This window comes from Leuciscus leuciscus (genome assembly GCF_965113295.1).
Source record: "Leuciscus leuciscus genome assembly, chromosome: 25".
In the NCBI taxonomy this organism is placed as follows: domain Eukaryota; kingdom Metazoa; phylum Chordata; class Actinopteri; order Cypriniformes; family Leuciscidae; genus Leuciscus; species Leuciscus leuciscus.
The window spans coordinates 207,882-227,177 of record NC_138724.1 but is presented as its reverse complement, the minus strand read 5'-3'; the positions used below and the strand labels follow the sequence as shown (position 1 = coordinate 227,177).

Here is a 19,296-nt window from a genome sequence, read left to right as displayed (position 1 = left end):
AGATTAGGTAGAAAGAAAGAAAGAAAGAAAGAAAGAAAGAAAGAAAGAAAGAAAGAAAGAAAGAAAGAAGGAAAGATTAGGTAGAAAGAAAGAATGAAAGAAAAAAGAAAGAAAGATTAGCTAGAAAGAAAGAAAGAAAGAAAGAAAGAAAGAAAGAAAGAAAAAAAAAAGAAAGAAAGATTAGCTAGAAAGAAAGAAGAAAGATTGGCTAGAAAGAAAGAAAAAAGAAATATTAGTTAGAAAAGAAAGAAAGAAAGAAAGAAAGGAAAGAAAGAAAGAAAGAAAGAACGAAAAAAAGAAAGACAGAAAGAAAGAAAAAAGAAAGATTAGTTAGAAAAGTAAAAAAGAAAAAAGAAAGAAAGATTAGTTAGAACGAAAGAAAGAAAAAAGAAAGATTACTTAGAATGAAAGAAAAGTAAGAAAGAAAGAAAAAAGAAAGATTAGTTAGAAAGAAAGAAAAGTAAGCAAAAAAGAAAAGAAAGATTAGCTAGAAAGAAAGAAAAAGAAAAAAGAAAGATTGGCTAGAAAGAAAGAAAGAAAAAAGAAAGAAAGAAAGATTAGTTAGAAAAAAGAAAGAAAGAAAGAAAGAAAGAAAGAAAGAAAGAAAGAAAGAAAGAGAAAGATTAGTTAGAAAGAAAGAAAGAAAGAAAGAAAGATTAGTTAGAAAGAAAGAAAAATATTAGTTAGAAAGAAAGAATGAATGAATGGTGGATTAGTTAGAAAGAAAGAAAAAGAAAGAAAGAAAGAAAGAAAGAAAGACTAATTATTAGTGAGAAAGAAAGATAGATTACTGAGAGAGAAAGAAAAAAGATGGATTAGTTAGAAAGAAAGAAAGAAAGAAAGAAAGAAAGAAAGAAAGAAAGAAAGAAAGAAATATGGATTAGTTAGAAAGAAAGATTAGATAGAAAGATAGATTAGTTAGAAAGAAAGATAGACAGATTAGTTAGAATGAAAGAAAGATAGATTAGTTAGAAAGAAAGATAGATTAGTTAGAATGAAAGAAAGAAAGATATATTAGTTAGAAAGAAAGATGGATTAGTTAGTTAAAAAGAAAGAAAGATGGATTATTTAGTTAAAAAGAAAGATAGATTAGTTAGAAAGATATAGATAGATAGATAGATAGATAGATAGATAGATAGATAGATAGATAGATAGATAGATAGATAGTTTGAAGTTTGAAGTAGTTTGAAGTTTAAAGTAGTTTAAATTTTGATTGATAAATTAGAAAGAAAGAAAGAAAGAAAGAAAGAAAGAGAAAGAAAGAAAGAAAGAAAGAAAGAAAGAAAGAAAGAAAGAAAGAAAAAAGAAAGAAAGATTAGTTAGAAAGAAAGAAAAAAGAAAAAAAAGATTAGTTAGAAAGAAAGAAAGAAAGAAAGAAAGATTAGGTATAAAGAAAGAAAGAACGAAAGAAAGATTAGGTAGAAAGAAAGAAAAAAGAAAGAAAGATTAGTTAGAAAGAAAGAAAGAAAGATTAGGTATAAAGAAAGAAAGAACGAAAGAAAGATTAGGTAGAAAGAAAGAAAGAAAGAAAGAAAGAAAGAAAGAAAGAAAGAAAGAAAGAAGAAAGATTAGTTAGAAAGAAAGAAAGAAAGAAAGATTAGGTAGAAAGAAAGAAAGAAAGAATTAGTTAGAAAAGAAAGAAAGAAAGAAAGAAAGAAAGAAAGAAAGATTAGTTAGAAAAGAAAGAAAAGTAAAAAAGAAAAAAAGAAAGAAAGATTAGTTAGAACGAAAGAAAGAAAAAAGAAAGATTACTTAGAAAGAAAGAAAAGTAAGAAAGAAAGATTAGTTAGAAAGAAAGAAAGAAAGAAAAAAGAAAGATTAGTTAGAAAAGAAAGAAAAGTAAAAAAGAAAAAAGAAAGAAAGATTAGTTAGAACGAAAGAAAGAAAAAAGAAAGATTACTTAGAAAGAAAGAAAAGTAAGAAAGAAAGAAAAAAGAAAGATTAGTTAGAAAGAAAGAAAGAAAGAAAGAAAGAAAGATTAGGTAGAAAGAAAGAAAGAAAGATTAGGTAGAAAGAAAGAAAGAAAGAAAGAAAGAAAGAAAGAAAGAAAGAAAGAAAGAAAGAAAGACAGATTAGGTATAAAGAAAGAAAGAAAGAGAAAGAAAGAAAGAAAGATTAGGTAGAAAGAAAGAAAGAAAAAGATTAGGTAGAAAGAAAGAAAGAAAGAAAGAAAGAAAGAAAGAAGGAAAGATTAGGTAGAAAGAAAGAATGAAAGAAAAAAGAAAGAAAGATTAGCTAGAAAGAAAGAAAGAAAGAAAGAAAGAAAGAAAGAAAGAAAGAAAGAAAGAAAGAAAGAAAAAAAAAAAGAAAGAAAGATTAGCTAGAAAGAAAGAAGAAAGATTGGCTAGAAAGAAAGAAAAAAGAAATATTAGTTAGAAAAGAAAGAAAGAAAGAAAGAAAGAAAGAAAGGAAAGAAAGAAAGAAAGAAAGAACGAAAAAAAGAAAGACAGAAAGAAAGAAAAAAGAAAGATTAGTTAGAAAAGTAAAAAAGAAAAAAGAAAGAAAGATTAGTTAGAACGAAAGAAAGAAAAAAGAAAGATTACTTAGAATGAAAGAAAAGTAAGAAAGAAAGAAAAAAGAAAGATTAGTTAGAAAGAAAGAAAAGTAAGCAAAAAAGAAAAGAAAGATTAGCTAGAAAGAAAGAAAAAGAAAAAAGAAAGATTGGCTAGAAAGAAAGAAAGAAAAAAGAAAGAAAGAAAGATTAGTTAGAAAAAAGAAAGAAAGAAAGAAAGAAAGAAAGAAAGAAAGAAAGAGAAAGATTAGTTAGAAAGAAAGAAAGAAAGAAAGATTAGTTAGAAAGAAAGAAAAATATTAGTTAGAAAGAAAGAATGAATGAATGGTGGATTAGTTAGAAAGAAAGAAAAAGAAAGAAAGAAAGAAAGAAAGAAAGAAAGAAAGAAAGACTAATTATTAGTGAGAAAGAAAGATAGATTACTGAGAGAGAAAGAAAAAAGATGGATTAGTTAGAAAGAAAGAAAGAAAGAAAGAAAGAAAGAAAGAAAGAAAGAAAGAAATATGGATTAGTTAGAAAGAAAGATTAGATAGAAAGATAGATTAGTTAGAAAGAAAGATAGACAGATTAGTTAGAATGAAAGAAAGATAGATTAGTTAGAAAGAAAGATAGATTAGTTAGAATGAAAGAAAGAAAGATATATTAGTTAGAAAGAAAGATGGATTAGTTAGTTAAAAAGAAAGAAAGATGGATTATTTAGTTAAAAAGAAAGATAGATTAGTTAGAAAGATATAGATAGATAGATAGATAGATAGATAGATAGATAGATAGATAGATAGATAGATAGATAGATAGAAAAGGTTTGAAGATAGATAGATAGATAGATAGATAGATAGATAGATAGATAGATAGATGATAGATAGATAGATAGATAGATAGATAGATAGATAGATAGATAGATAGATAGATAGATAGAAAAGGTTTGAAGATAGATAGATAGATAGATAGATAGATAGATAGATAGATAGATAGATAGATAGATAGATAGATAGAAATGGTTTGACGATAGATAGATAGATAGATAGATAGATAGATAGATAGATAGATAGATAGATAGATAGATAGATAGATAGATAGATAGATAGATAGATAGATAGAAAAGGTTTGAAGATAGATAGATAGATAGATAGATAGATAGATAGATAGATAGATAGATAGATAGATAGATAGATAGATAGATAGAAAAGGTTTGAAGATAGATAGATAGATAGATAGATAGATAGATAGATAGATAGAAAAGGTTAGATAGATAGATAGATAGATAGATAGATAGATAGATAGATAGATAGATAGATAGAATGGTAGTTTAATTGAGTCTAGGGCTTCAGAGAATTTAGATTTGAGTTTTTGGCTTGTACACTAATGGGCCACCGTAGTCTTGGCTCATTTTGAGCAGTCTGCAATGAAAGTCAATGGGGTTTTTATGATTTTTAATATTAATTTTTAAGAAAACCGTAACTCAAAGCAGTGTGAAAAGATATAGCAACTCAAGTCAGAACAGTCTGAAGGTCTGACCCAAGTTTGGAGTATGTAGCTTGAACGGTCTAGGAGGAGTTAGTGTCTACATTTTTTGGGTCAGAAGAATAATAATAACTAGAAAAAAAAGTTTGTTGGACAAACTTTAAGTTGGCTTGAGAAAGCCGGACCAGAGAGTTTGAAGAAGTTAAAAGTAGTTAGAAGTTTAAAGTTAGAAGTTTGAAGTAGTTTGAAGTTTAAAGTAGTTTAAATTTTTATTGATAAATTAGTTAGAAAGAAAGAATAGTTAGAAAGAAAGAAAAGTTAGAAAGAAAGAAAGAAAAAAGAAAGAAAGATTAGTTAGAAAGAAAGAAAGAAAGAAAGAAAGAAAGATTAGGTAGAAAGAAAGAAAGAAAGAAACAAAGAAAGAAAGATTAGGTAGAAAGAAAGAAAGAATGAAAGAAAAAATAAAGAAAGATTAGGTAGAAAGAATGAAAGAAAAATAAAGAAAGATTAGGTATAAAGAAAGAAAGAAAAAGATTAGGTATAAAGAAAGAAAGAAAAAGATTAGGTAGAAAGAAAGAAAGAAAGAAAGAAAGAAAGAAAGAAAGAAAGAAAGAAAGAAAGAAAGAAAGATTAGGTAGAAAGAAAGAAAGAATGAAAGAAAAAATAAAGAAAGATTAGGTAGAAAGAATGAAAGAAAAATAAAGAAAGATTAGGTATAAAGAAAGAAAGAAAAAGATTAGGTAGAAAGAAAGAAAGAAAAAGATTAGGTAGAAAGAAAGAAAGAAAGAAAGAAAGAAAGAAAGAAAGAAAGAAAGAAAGAAAGAAAGAAAGAAAGATTAGGTAGAAAGAAAGAAAGAAAGAAAGAAAGAAAGAAAGAAAGAAAGAAAGAAAAAGAAAGAAAGAAAGAAAAAGATTAGGTAGAAAGAAAGAATGAAAGAAAAAAGAAAGATTAGCTAGAAAGAAAGAAAGAAAGAAAGAAAGAAAGAAAGAAAGATTAGCTAGAAAGAAAGAAAGAAAGAAAGAAAGAAAGAAAGAAAGAAAGATTAGGTAGAAAGAAAGAAAGAGAGAAAGAAAGAAAGAAAGAAAGAAAGAAAGAAAGAAAGAAAGAAAGAAAAAGAAAGAAAGAAAGAAAAAGATTAGGTAGAAAGAAAGAATGAAAGAAAAAAGAAAGATTAGCTAGAAAGAAAGAAAGAAAGAAAGAAAGAAAGAAAGAAAGAAAGAAAGAAAGAAAGAAAGAAAGATTAGCTAGAAAGAAAGAAAGAAAGAAAGAAAGAAAGAAAGATTAGGTAGAAAGAAAGAAAGAGAGAAAGAAAGAAAGAAAGAAAGAAAGAAAGAAAGAAAGAAAGAAAGAAAGAAAGAAAGAAAGATTAGGTAGAAAGAAAGAAAGAAAAAAGAAAGAAAGATTAGTTAGAAAGAAAGAAAGAAAGAAAGAAAGATTAGTTAGAAAGAAAGAAAGAAAGATTAGTTAGAAAGAAAGAAAGAAAGATTAGGTATAAAGAAAGAAAGAAAGAAAGAAAGAAAGAAAGAAAGATTAGTTAGAAAGAAAGAAAAAAGCAAGATTAGTAAGAAAGAAATTAAAGTAAGAGAGAAAAAAGAAAGAAAGATTAGTTAGAACGAAAGAAGAAAGAAAAAAAGAAAGATTAGTTAGAAAGAAAGAAAGAAAAAGATTAGGTAGAAAGAAAGAAAGAATGAAAGAAAAAATAAAGAAAGATTAGGTAGAAAGAATGAAAGAAAAATAAAGAAAGATTAGGTATAAAGAAAGAAAGAAAAAGATTAGGTAGAAAGAAAGAAAGAAAAAGATTAGGTATAAAGAAAGAAAGAAAGAAAGAAAGAAAGAAAGAAAGAAAGAAAGATTAGGTAGAAAGAAAGAAAGAAAGAAAGAAAGAAAGAAAGAAAGAAAGAAAGAAAGAAAGAAAAAGATTAGGTAGAAAGAAAGAATGAAAGAAAAAAGAAAGATTAGCTAGAAAGAAAGAAAGAAAGAAAGATTAGTTAGAAAGAAATAAAGAAAGATTAGTTAGAAAGAAAGAAAGAAAGATTGGGTATAAAGAAAGAAAGATTAGGTATAAAGAAAGAAAGAAAGAAAGAAAGAAAGAAAGAAAGAAAGAAAGAAAGAAAGAAAGAAAGATTAGTTAGAAAGAAAGAAAAAAGCAAGATTAGTAAGAAAGAAATTAAAGTAAGAAAGAAAAAATAAAGAAAGATTAGTTAGAACGAAAGAAGAAAGAAAAAAAGAAAGATTAGTTAGAAAGAAAGAAAGAAAAAGATTAGGTAGAAAGAAAGAAAGAATGAAAGAAAAAATAAAGAAAGATTAGGTAGAAAGAATGAAAGAAAAATAAAGAAAGATTAGGTATAAAGAAAGAAAGAAAAAGATTAGGTAGAAAGAAAGAAAGAAAAAGATTAGGTAGAAAGAAAGAAAGAAAGAAAGAAAGAAAGAAAGAAAGAAAGAAAGAAAGAAAGAAAGATAGATTAGGTAGAAAGAAAGAAAGAAAGAAAGAAAGAAAGAAAGAAAGAAAGAAAGAAAGAAAAAGATTAGGTAGAAAGAAAGAATGAAAGAAAAAAGAAAGATTAGCTAGAAAGAAAGAAAGAAAGAAAGAAAGAAAGATTAGCTAGAAAGAAAGAAAGAAAGAAAGAAAGAAAGATTAAGTAGAAAGAAAGAAAGAAAGAAAGAAAGAAAGAAAGAAAGAAAGAAAGAAAGAAAGAAAGAAAGAAAGAAAAAAGAAAGAAAGATTAGTTAGAAAGAAAGAAAGAAAGAAAGATTAGTTAGAAAGAAAGAAAGAAAGAAAGAAAGAAAGATTAGGTATAAAGAAAGAAAGAAAGAAAGAAAGAAAGAAAGAAAGAAAGAAAGAAAGAAAGAAAGAAAGAAAGAAAGATTAGTTAGAAAGAAAGAAAAAAGCAAGATTAGTAAGAAAGAAAATAAAGTAAGAAAGAAAAAAAAAGAAAGATTAGTTAGAACGAAAGAAGAAAGAAAAAAAGAAAGATTAGTTAGAAAGAAAAAAAAGGAAGAAAGGAAGAAAAAAGAAAGATTAGTTAGAAAGAAAGAAAGAAAAGTAAGCAAGAAAGAAAAGAATGATTAGTTAGAAAGAAAGAAAAAAGAAAGAAAGATTAGCTAGAAAGAAAGAAAGAAAGAAAGAAAGAAAGAAAGAAAGAAAGAAAGAAAGAAAGATTAGGTAGAAAGAAAGAAAGAAAGATTAGGTAGAAAGAAAGAAAGAAAGAAAGAAAGAAAGAAAGAAAGAAAGAAAGAAAGAAAGAAAGAAAGAAAGAAAGATTAGGTAGAAAGAAAGAAAGACAGATTAGTTAGAAAGAAAGATAGAAAGAAAGATTAGTTAGAAAGAAAGAAAAGTAAGAAAGAAAAAAGAAAGAAAGATTAGTTAGAACGAAAGAAGAAAGAAAAAAGAAAGATTAGTTAGAAAGAAAGAAAAGTAAGCAAGAAAGAAAAGAAAGATTAGGTAGAAAGAAAGAAAAACAGATTAGTTAGAAAGAAAGATAGAAAGAAAGATTAGTTAGAAAGAAAGAAAAGTAAGAAAGAAAGAAAGAAAGAAAGAAAAAAGAAAGAAAGATTAGTTAGCAAGAAAGAAAGATTAGGTATATAGAAAGAAAGAAAGAAAGAAAGAAAGAAAGAAAGAAAGAAAGAAAGAAAGATAGAAAGATAGAAAAAAGAAAGATTAGTTAGAAACAAAGAAAAAAGAAAGATTAGTAAGAAAGAAAGAAAGAAAAGTAAAAAAGAAAAAAGAAAGAAAGATTAGTTAGAACAAAAGAAGAAAAAAAGAAATATTAGTTAGAAAGAAAGAAAAGTAAGAAAGAAAAAAGAAAGATTAGTTAGAAAGAAAGAAAGAAAAGTAAGCAAGAAAGAAAAGAAAGATTAGTTAGAAAGAAAGAAAAAGAAAAAAGAAAGATTAGCTAGAAAGAAAGAAGAAAGATTGGCTAGAGAGAAAGAAAAAAGAAAGAAAGATTAGTTAGAAAGAAAGAAAAAAGAAATATTTGTTAGAAAGGAAGGAAAGATTAGTTAGAAAGATTAGATAGAAAGATAAGTTAGAAAGAAGAAAGATTAGTTAGAAAAAGAAAGAAAGAAAGACAAAGATTAGTTAGAAAGAAAGATAGATTGATTAGTTAGAAAGAAAGAAGAAATATTAGTTAGAAAGAAAGAATGATAAATGGTGGATTAGTTAGAAAGAAAGAAAGAAAGAAAGAAAGAAAGAAAGACTAATTAGTTAGAAAGAAAGATAGATTAGTGAGAGAGAAAGAAAAAAGATTGATTAGTTAGAAAGAAAGAAAGAAAGAAACAAAGAAAGAAAGATGGATTAGTTTGAAAGAAAGATTAGATAGAAAGATAGATTTGTTAGAAAGAAAGATAGATAGATTAGTTAGAATGAAAGAAAGAAAGACATATTAGTTAGAAAGAAAGATGGATTAGTTCGTTAAAAAGAAAGAAAGATGGATTATTTAGTTAAAAAGAAAGATAGATTAGTTAGTTAAAAAGATAGATAGATAGATAGATAGATAGATAGATAGATAGATAGATTAGTTAAAAAGATAGATAGATAGATAGATAGATAGATAGATAGATAGATAGATAGATAGATAGATTAGTTAAAAAGATAGATAGATAGATAGATAGATAGATGGATAGATAGATAGATAGATTAGTTAAAAGATAGATAGATAGATAGATAGATAGATAGATAGATAGATAGATAGATAGATAGATAGATAGATAGATAGATAGATAAAGGTTTGAAGATAGATTGATGGATAGATAAGGTTTGAAGATAGATAGATAGATAAGGTTGATAGATAGATAGATAGATAGATAGATAGATAGATAGATAGATAGATAGATAGATAGATAGATAGATAGATAGATAGATAGATAGATAGATAGATAGATAGATAGATAGATTTAGAATGGTAGTTTAATTGAGTCTAGGGCTTTAGAGAATTTAGATTTGAGTTTTTGGGTTGTGCATTAATGGGCCACCGTAGTCTTGGCTCAATTTGAGCAGTCTGCAATGAAAGTCAATGGGGTTTTTATGATATTTAATATTAATTTTTAAGAAAACCATAACTCAAATCAGTCTGAAAAGATATAGCAACTCAAGTCAGAACAGTATGAAGGTCTGACCCGAGTTTGGAGTATGTAGCTTGAACGGTCTAGGAGGAGTTAGTGTCTAAAATTTTTCGGTCAGAAAAATAAGAAGAAGAATAATAACTAGAATGTACATTTCCTGAAGAAAATGTGAAGTGGTGCTTGCAGTGGCAAAACTCGCCTCTCGGTTGCTAGTGTGTGGTACATGATTGCATACGAACCAACAAACATGTCTGTACGATGTTGTGGAGCTGAAATATGGCTTCTATATGTTGCAATATGGTTGCTAGGTAGCTTTAAACGGTTGCTAAGGTGTGGTTACACAGTTACCATGATGATATTTACAGACTGGTTTCCCAACCGAAACAAACAAGCACACCCCCATGTCTATAAGATGTTCTGGTGCTGAGATATAGCTTATTCATGTGTTTGTACGGTTGCTAGGGTACTCCAAATGGTTGCTAAGGTTTGTTTATACAGTTTAAGGGGTAATATTTAAAGAATATTTGCAGGTCTGGGTCAAAAAATGCCCAACTCTGTGTTTTTACAATGTTTTGTTACTGTGATATGGCTTATAAAGGTTGTTCAATGGTTGCTAGGGGCCTGTAACTGGTTGCTAGGGCGTGGCAATGAAGTTGTTATGTCACTACTTATTGGCTGCTTGATAGGACGAATCAAAAGAGCCCAACCCCAAGCCTCTATGACCTTCTGAGCCAAAGAAAAGATTTTTCAAATTTTGTGCCTATGTTAAGTCTATGGGACATTTTTCGGCAAATTTTTCACCCGCCAGACGAACATCTTACACCCGATCGCTTATAAAAGTCATAGAACACCTCTCCTCAATAAACCGGTCGATTTGACACCTCATTCAGGGGTCTGTGACAAACGGTGTGGGGCGAGTTACGCGCCAAAGTTTTGTCTAGGTGAATAGTAATCACAACACTAGAATGTACATTTCCTGAAGAAAATGTGAAGTGGTGCTTGCAGTGGCAAAACTCGCCACTCGGTTGCTAGGGTGTTGTACATGATTGCATACGATCCAACAACCATGTCTGTACGATGTTGTGGAGCTGAAATATGGCTTCTATATGTTGCAATATGGTTGCTAGGTGGCTCTAAACGGTTGCTAGGGTGTGGCTACACAGTTACCATGATGATATTTACAGACTGGTTTCCCAAACGAAACAAACAAACACACCCCCATGTCTATACAATGTTCTGGTGATGAGATATAGCCCATTCATGTGTTTGTACGGTTGCTAGGGTACTCCAAATGGTTGCTAAGGTTTGTTTATACAATTTATGGGGTAATATTTAAAGAGTGTATGGGAGTCTGGGTCAAAAAATGCCCAACTCAATGGTTGCTAGGGGCCTGTAACTGGTTGCTAGGGCATGACTATGAAGTTTTTATGTCATTACTTATTGGCTGCTTGATAGGACGAATCAAAAGAGCCCAACCCCAAGCCTCTATGACCTTCTGAGCCAAAGATATGATTTTACAAATTTTGTGCCAATGTTAAGTCTATGGGACATTTTTCGGCTTATTTTTCGCCCGCCAGACGAACATCGTAGACCCGATCGCTTATAAAAGTCATAGCACACCTCACCAAAATAAACCGGTCGATTTGACACCTCATTCATGGATCTACGAGAAACGGTGCAGGGCGAGTTACGCGCCAAAGTTTTGTCTAGGTGAATAGTAATCACAACACTAGAATGTACATTTCCTGAAGAAAATGTGAAGTGGTGCTTGCAGTGGCAAAACTCGCCACTGGGCAGATGCTAACACAATTAACATGTTGTGATACCATGATATACCACGGTTTAGCATTAATTACCACGATTTACCATGTTTCTAAGATGATTTACTACGATTTACCACATTCCAGCATGATTTACTATGATTAACATGTTGTTAAAATGATGCTAGCATGATTAGCATGTTGGTAGCATGATGCTAGCTTGATTAGCATGATGTTAGCATTATGCTAGCTTGATTAGCATGTTGGTAGCTTGATGCTAGCATTATTAGCATGTTGCTAGCATGTTTTTAACTAGATGCTAACATGATTAGCATGTTTCTATTATGATGCTAGCTTGATTAGCATGTTGCTAGAATTATGCTAGCTTGATTAGCATTGATGTTAGCATTATGCTAGCTTGATTAGCATGTTGGTAGCTTGATGCTAGCATGATTAGCATGTTGCTAGCATGTTTTTAGCTAGATGCTAACATGATTAGCATGTTTCTAGCATAATGCTAGCTTGATTAGCATGTTGTTAGCATAATGCTAGCTTGAATAGCATTTTGCTAGCATGATGCTAACATGATGCTAGCTTAATTAGCATATTGGTAGCATGATGCTAGCATGATTAGCATGTTGCTAGCATTATGCTAGCTTGATTAACATGTTGTTAGCATAATGCTAGCTTGAATAGCATTTTGCTAGCATGATGCTAGCTTAATTAGCATATTGGTAACATGATGCTAGCTTGATTAGCTTGTTGGTAGCTTGATGCTAGCATGATTAGCATGTTTTTAGCTAGACGCTAACATGATTAGCATGTTTCTAGCATTATGCTAGCTTGATTAGCATGATGTTAGCATGATGCTAGCTTGATTAGCATGTTGGTAGCTTGATGCTAGCATGATTAGTATGTTGCTAGCATGTTTTTAGCTAGATGCTAACATGATTAGCATGTTTCTAGCATGATGCTAGCTTGATTAGCATGTTGCTAGCATAATGCTAGCTTGAATAGCATTTTGCTAGCATGATGCTAGCATTATTAGCATGTTGCTAGCTTGATTAGCATGATGCTAGCATGATGCTAGCATGATTAGTATGTTGCTAGCATTTTTTTAGCAAGATGCTGTTGCCAGGTGGTGGTTGCTAGGGTTTTCTGGGTTGTTGCTATGGTGTTGCTAGGCAGTTGCTAAGGTGTTCTGGGTGGTTGCTAGGCAGTTGCTAGGGTATTCTTGGTGGTTGCTAGGCAGTTGCTAGGGTATTCTTGGTGGTTGCTAGGGCATTGCTAGGTGGTTGCTATGGTGTTGCTAGGCAGTTGCTAGGGTGTTCTGGGTGGTTGCTAGGCGTTTTGGGTGGTTACTAGAGCATTTCTAGACGTTCCTAGGGTGTTCAGGGTGGTTGCTAAGGTATTTTTGGTAGTTGCTATGGTGTTACTAGGTGGTTGGTAGTTGTCAAATATGGTTACTATGGAGTTTTTATAGAGTTCTTAAAATCTTTAATAACGAGTTCCTTCAGTACGGCACTCGGCCTGCGGCCTCGTGCCTATGGCCGAATAGGCACAAGCATGGAGCAATATCGCAAGGCTACGAGTGTGATATTGCTTTAAAAAAAGTAAAAAAAAAAAAAGTATATTATTTATTGGTTTAGGGTGGTTGCTAGGGAGCTCTTAGTGGTTGCTAGGGTGCTGTAACTGGTTGCTAGGGTGTGGCTATGAAGATTTTAGGCCATTACTTATTGGTTGCTTGATAATATAAATCCTCTGAGGGAGAGAGAGAGGGAGAGAAACGCAGGGGTGTCAGGCCCTTTGGAGTGGTGTGTGTGAAAACGGCAGTTGGGATTCAAATGTTTTTAGAATGCCCAATGTTAAGTCAATGGGACTTTTTTGGCCGCTTTTTCGCCCGCTGTGCGAACATCGTACACCCGATCGCTTAGAAAAGTCATAGCACACCTCTCCTCAATGAGCCGGTCGATTTGACACCTCAATCAGGGGTCTGTGACAAACGGTGCGGGGCAAGTTACGCGCCAAACTTTTGTCCGGAATAATAAGAAGAACTAGAATGTACATTTCCTGAAGAAAATGTGAAGTGGTGCTTGCAGTGGCAAAACTCACCACTCGGTTGCTAGGATTTTGTACATGATTGCATACGAGACAACAACCATGTCTGTACGATGTTGTGGAGCTGAAATATGGCTTCTATATGTTGCAATATGGTTGCTAGGTAGCTCTAAACGGTTGCTATGGTGTGGTTACACAGTTACCATGATGATATTTACAGACTGGTTTCCCAACCAAAACAAACAAACACACCCCCATGTCTATACGATGTTCTGGTGCTGAGATATAGCTCATTCATGTGTTTGTACGGTTGCTAGGGTACTCCAAATGGTTGCTACGGTTTGTTTATACAGTTTATGGGGTAATATATAAAGAGTATTTGCAAGTCTGGGTCAAAAAATGGCCAACTCTGTGTTTTTACAATGTTTTGTTGCTGAGATATGGCTTGTAAATGTTGTTCAATGGTTGCTAGGGGCCTCTATGACCTTCTGAATCAAAGATATGATTTTGCAAATTTTGAGCCTATGTTAAAGGAGAACTCTGTAACTCTAGCGAACTCTAGCCACTTCTTCGCTGATTTTCCCTTTTGTTGTCGAGTGTTTTCCCCACGAGCTCCCCCTACAGCTGTGGGGGGGGCGTATATTTCACAACACAGTCGTAAAAAACTCACTTGCGGCGGCCTCCTCCCCCTCTCTACCGCTGCTCATGTGCGTTTGTTTTGATCGGAGCAAGCCAACTATATCGTGTGGAACTATGTCTACCGAGGTGAGTAATCTGGTAATACATCATACATGCGTGTGTGTTTATGTCGAATTGCCGTAAAGCAGTTTGTGTTTCGCGCTCGTTCTCGTTCTAGTTCTCGCTTCTCACGAGACTTCCAATTTCACTTTGCCGGGACGGCAGTGCGCAAGTTGCAAGGTTGGTTTTCCGCCTGGGAACGCTGGGGGGAGCGGGGAAAGTCACCAATATCACCAGAACAGGTTGTTTAACCATCCAAATGATTTCTAGACAGTTTTATTAAGTTAAAAAACTTACCAAGTTCTCCTTTAAGTCTATGGGAAATTTTTCGGCAAATTTTTCGCCCGCCAGACGAACATTGTACACCCGATCGCTTATAAAAGTCATAGCACACCTCTCCTCAATAAACCGGTCGATTTGACACCTCATTTAGGGGTCTGTGACAAACGGTGTGGGGCGAGTTACGCGCCGAAGTTTTGTCTAGGTGAATAGTAATCACAACACTAGAATGTACATTTCCTGAAGAAAATGTGAAGTGGTGCTTGCAGTGGCAAAATTTGCCTCTCGGATGCTAGGGTGTTGTACATGATTGCATACGAGCCAACAACCATGTCTGTACGATGTTGTGGAGCTGAGATATAGCTCATTCATGTGTTTGTACGGTTGCTAGGGTACTCCAAATGGTTGCTAAGGTTTGTTTATACAGTTTACGGGGTAATATTTAAAGAGTATTTGCAGGTCTGGGTCAAAAAATGCCCAACTCTGTGTTTTTACAATGTTTTGTTGCTGAGATATGGCTTGTAAATGTTGTTCAATGGTTGCTAGGGGCCTGTAACTGGTTGCTAGGGCGTGGCTATGAAGTTGTTATGTCACTACTTTTTGGCTGCTGGATAGGACGAATCAAAAGAGCCCAACCCCAAGGCTCTATGACCTTCTGAGCCAAAGATATGATTTAGCAAATTTTGAGCCTATGTTAAGTCTATGGGACATTTTTCGGCTAATTTTTCGCCCGCCAGACGAACATCTTACACCCGATCACTTATAAAAGTCATAGCACACCTCTCCTCAATAAACCGGTCGATTTGACACCTCATTCAGGGGTCTGTGACAAACGGTGTGGGGCGAGTTACGCGCCGAAGTTTTGTCTAGGTGAATAGTAATCACAACACTAGAATGTACATTTCCTGAAGAAAATGTGAAGTGGTGCTTGCAGTGGCAAAACTCGCCTCTCGGTTGCTAGTGTGTGGTACATGATTGCATACGAACCAACAAACATGTCTGTACGATTTTGTGGAGCTGAAATATGGCTTCTATATGTTGCAATATGGTTGCTAGGTAGCTTTAAACGGTTGCTAAGGTGTGGTTACACAGTTACCATGATGATATTTACAGACTGGTTTCCCAACCGAAACAAACAAGCACACCCCCATGTCTATAAGATGTTCTGGTGCTGAGATATAGCTTATTCATGTGTTTGTACGGTTGCTAGGGTACTCCAAATGGTTGCTAAGGTTTGTTTATACAGTTTATGGGGTAATATTTAAAGAATATTTGCAGGTCTGGGTCAAAAAATGCCCAACTCTGTGTTTTTACGGTTTGTTACTGTGATATGGCTTATAAAGGTTGTTCAATGGTTGCTAGGGGCCTGTAACTGGTTGCTAGGGCGTGGCAATGAAGTTGTTATGTCACTACTTATTGGCTGCTTGATAGGACGAATCAAAAGAGCCCAACCCCAAGCCTCTATGACCTTCTGAGCCAAAGAAAAGATTTTTCAAATTTTGTGCCTATGTTAAGTCTATGGGACATTTTTCGGCAAATTTTTCACCCGCCAGACGAACATCTTACACTCGATCGCTTATAAAAGTCATAGCACACCTCTCCTCAATAAACCGGTCGATTTGACACCTCATTCAGGGGTCTGTGACAAACGGTGTGGGGCGAGTTACGCGCCAAAGTTTTGTCTAGGTGAATAGTAATCACAACACTAGAATGTACATTTCCTGAAGAAAATGTGAAGTGGTGCTTGCAGTGGCAAAACTCACCACTCGGTTGCTAGGGTGTTGTACATGATTGCATACGAGCCAACAACCATGTCTGTACGATGTTGTGGAGCTGAAATATGGCTTCTATATGTTTCAATATGGTTGCTAGGTGGCTCTAAACGGTTGCTATGGTGTGAATACACAGTAACCGTGGTGATATTTTACAGACTGTTTCCCAAACGAAACAAAAGAGCCAAACCCCATCTCTATACGATGTTCTGATGAAAAGACATGGGTCTTGATAAACGGTTGCTAGGGTACTCTGTTTGGTTGCTAGGGAGTGGTTTGGCAGCTGCCAATCATGAAACTCCAAAGGCTGCTTGTCAGTATGAATGATATAAACCAACTCCCATGCCTCTGTGACATTCAGAATGGAAGATATTCCTCTTTGGACTTTGGTTGCTAGGGTACTCTGTTTGGTTGCTATGGAGTTGCTTGGCAGCTGCCAATGATGAAACTGCAAAGGCTTCTTGTCACTATGAATGATATAAACCAACTCCCATGCCTCGGTGACATTCAGAATGGAAGATATCCCTCTTTTGATTTTGGTTGCTAGGGTACTCTGTTTGGTTGCTATGGAGTTGCTAGGCAGCTGCCAATGATGAAACTCCAAAGGCTTCTTGTCAGTATGAATGATACAAACCAACTCCCATGCCTCTGTGACATTCAGAATGGAAGATATCCCTCTTTGGATTTTGGTTGCTAGGGTACTCTGTTTGGTTGCTATGGAGTTGCTAGGCAGCTGCCAATGATGAAACTCCAAAGGCTTCTTGCCACTATGAATGATATAAACCAACTCCCATGCCTCTGTGACATTCAGAACGGAAGATATCCCTCTTTGGATTTTGGTTGCTAGGGTACTCGGTTTGGTTGCTAGGGAGTGGCTTAGCAGCTGCCAATCATGAAATTCCAAAGGCTGCTTGTCAGTATTAATTATATAAACCAACTCCCATGCCTCTGTGACATTCAGAATGGAAGATATCCCTCTTTGGATTTTGGTTGCTAGGGTACTCTGTTTGGTTGCTATGGAGTTGCTTGACAACTGCCAATGATTAAACTGCAAAGGCTTCTTGTCACTATGAATGATATAAACCAACTCCCATGCCTCTGTGACATTCAGAATGGAAGATATCCTTCTTTGGATTTTGGTTGCTAGGGTACTCTGTTTGGTTGCTAGGGTGTGGCTTGGCAGCTGCCAAACATGAAAGTCCAAAGGCTGCTTGTCAGTATGAATGATATAAACCAACTCCCATGCCTCTGTGACATACAGAATGGAAGATATCCCTCTCTGGATTTTGGTTTCTAGGGTACTCTATTTGGTTGCTAGGGAGTGGCTTGGCAGCTGCCAGTCATGAAACTCCAAAGGCTGCTTGTCAGTATGAATGATATAAACCAACTCCCATGCCTCTGTGACATTCAGAATGGAAGATATCCCTCTTTGGATTTTTGTTGCTAAGGTGCTCGACAATGGTTGCTAGGGATGGGCTAGGAAGTGTTGAGGTGATTCATGATTGGCTGTTTGCTGCCCCGAGTCAAATGAGACCACCCTCATGTTTCTATGACAATTCAGTCCAGAGATATCCCTTTGATCTCTTTCAATGGAAGTCTATGGAACTTGTTGCTAAGGTGCTCTAAATGGTTGCTAGGGCGTGGCTTGATAGCTTCACAATGATCCTGAGAGACTGATTGGTCGTCTGAGTAAAATGAGCCCGCCCCCTTGTCTCTATGACACTGTGATCCAGAGCTACGTTCAATACAAAAACCTTATGTAATTTACCATAGTAGGAAAAACACATGCTATGGTGTAGGACGGCCCATTTCATGGGCCGTCCTACACCATAGTAAGTCAATGGGAAACTTTGGGCAGCTCCTGCCCCCCAGGGGTGCAACTTTTACCCCATTGTGAGGTATGTTCTTACAGAGCCTGTCAGCCTCTTCAAATGTGGCAAATCACACGTTTCTGCGAAATCCTCACTCAGAGCTACGAGTCATCAAAGTTCGTCGCAATGTTAAGTCTATGGGATTTTTCGGCCGCTTTTTCGCCCCTGGGGCGAACACCGTACCCCCGATCGCTTATAAAAGTCATAGCACACCTCTCCTCAATACGCTGGTCGATTTGACACCTCATTCATGGGTCTGTGACAAACGGTGCGGGACGAGTTACGCGCCAAACTTTTGTCCAGAATAATAATAATAATAAGAATAATAATAAGTATGGAGGATAACAATAGTGTTGCTTTGAAAAGCACCACTAACTAGAATGTACATTTCCTGAAGAAAATGTGAAGTGGTGCTTGCAGTGGCAAAACTCGCCACTGGGCAGATGCTAACACAATTAACATGTTGTGATACCATGATATACCACGTTTTAGCATTATTTACCACGATTTACCATGTTTCTAAGATGATTTACTACGATTTACCACATTCCAGCATGATTTACTATGATTAACATGTTGTTAAAATGATGCTAGCATGATTAGCATGTTGGTAGCATGATGCTAGCTTGATTAGCATGATGTTAGCATTATGCTAGCTTGATTAGCATGTTGGTAGCTTGATGCTAACATTATTAGCATGTTGCTAGCATGTTTTTAACTAAATGCTAACATGATTAGCATGTTTCTAGCATGATGCTAGCTTGATTAGCATGTTGTTAGAATTATGCTAGCTTGATTAGCATGATGTTAACATTATGCTAGCTTGATTAGCATGTTGGTAGCTTGATGCTAGCATGATTAGCATGTTGCTAGCATGTTTTTAGCTAGATGCTAACATGATTAGCATGTTTCTAGCATTATGCTAGCTTGATTAGCATGATGTTAGCATGATGCTAGCTTGATTAGCATGTTGGTAGCTTGATGCTAGCATGATTAGTATGTTGCTAGCATGTTTTTAGCTAGATGCTAACATGATTAGCATGTTTCTAGCATGATGTTAGCTTGATTAGCATGTTGCTAGCATAATGCTAGCTTGAATAGCATTTTGCTAGCATGATGCTAGCATTATTAGCATGTTGCTAGCTTGATTAGCATGATGCTAGCATGATTAGTATGTTGCTAGCATGTTTTTAGCAAGATGCTGTTGCCAGGTGGTGGTTGCTAGGGTTTTCTGGGTGGTTGCTATGGTGTTGCTAGGCAGTTGCTAAGGTGTTCTGGGTGGTTGCTAGGCAGTTGCTAGGGTATTCTTGGTGGTTGCTAGGCAGTTGCTAGGGTATTCTTGGTGGTTGCTAGGGCATTGCTAGGTGGTTGCTAAGGTGTTGCTAGGCAGTTGCTAGGGTGTTCTGGGTGGTTGCTAGGCGTTTTGGGTGGTTACTAGAGCATTTCTAGACGTTGCTAGGGTGTTCAGGGTGGTTGCTAAGGTATTTTTGGTAGTTGCTATGGTGTTACTAGGTGGTTGGTAGTTGTCAAATATGGTTACTATGGAGTTTTTATAGAGTTCTTAAAATCTTTAATAACGAGTTCCTTCAGTACGGCACTCGGCCTGCGGCCTCGTGCCTATGGCCGAATAGGCACAAGCATGGAGCAATATCGCAAGGCTACGAGTGTGATATTGCTTTAAAAAATGTAAAAAAAAAAAAATTATATTATTTATTGGTTTAGGGTGGTTGCTAGGGAGCTCTTAGTGGTTGCTAGGGTGCTGTAACTGGTTGCTAGGGTGTGG

At 34.3% G+C, this 19,296-nt stretch overlaps 3 long non-coding RNA genes across 4 annotated transcripts in view; 1 reads left to right on the top strand and 2 right to left on the bottom strand.

Moving 5' to 3' along the window:
* Window positions 1–19,296, bottom strand: part of LOC309490610 — a 261,199-nt gene that overhangs the window by 141,221 nt on the left and 100,682 nt on the right. The window lies entirely within an intron of this gene.
* The window catches only part of LOC309490634, a 245,127-nt gene that overhangs the window by 137,723 nt on the left and 88,108 nt on the right, over window positions 1–19,296 (bottom strand). The gene's annotated exons all lie outside the window — the stretch shown is intronic.
* The window catches only part of LOC309490638, an 85,501-nt gene continuing 74,910 nt past the window's right edge, over window positions 8,706–19,296 (top strand). For both annotated transcript variants that reach the window (XR_014202798.1, XR_014202799.1), the window contains exon 1: window positions 8,706–8,753. This is a non-coding gene — a long non-coding RNA (uncharacterized lncRNA). The remainder of the gene's footprint in view (window positions 8,754–19,296) is intronic.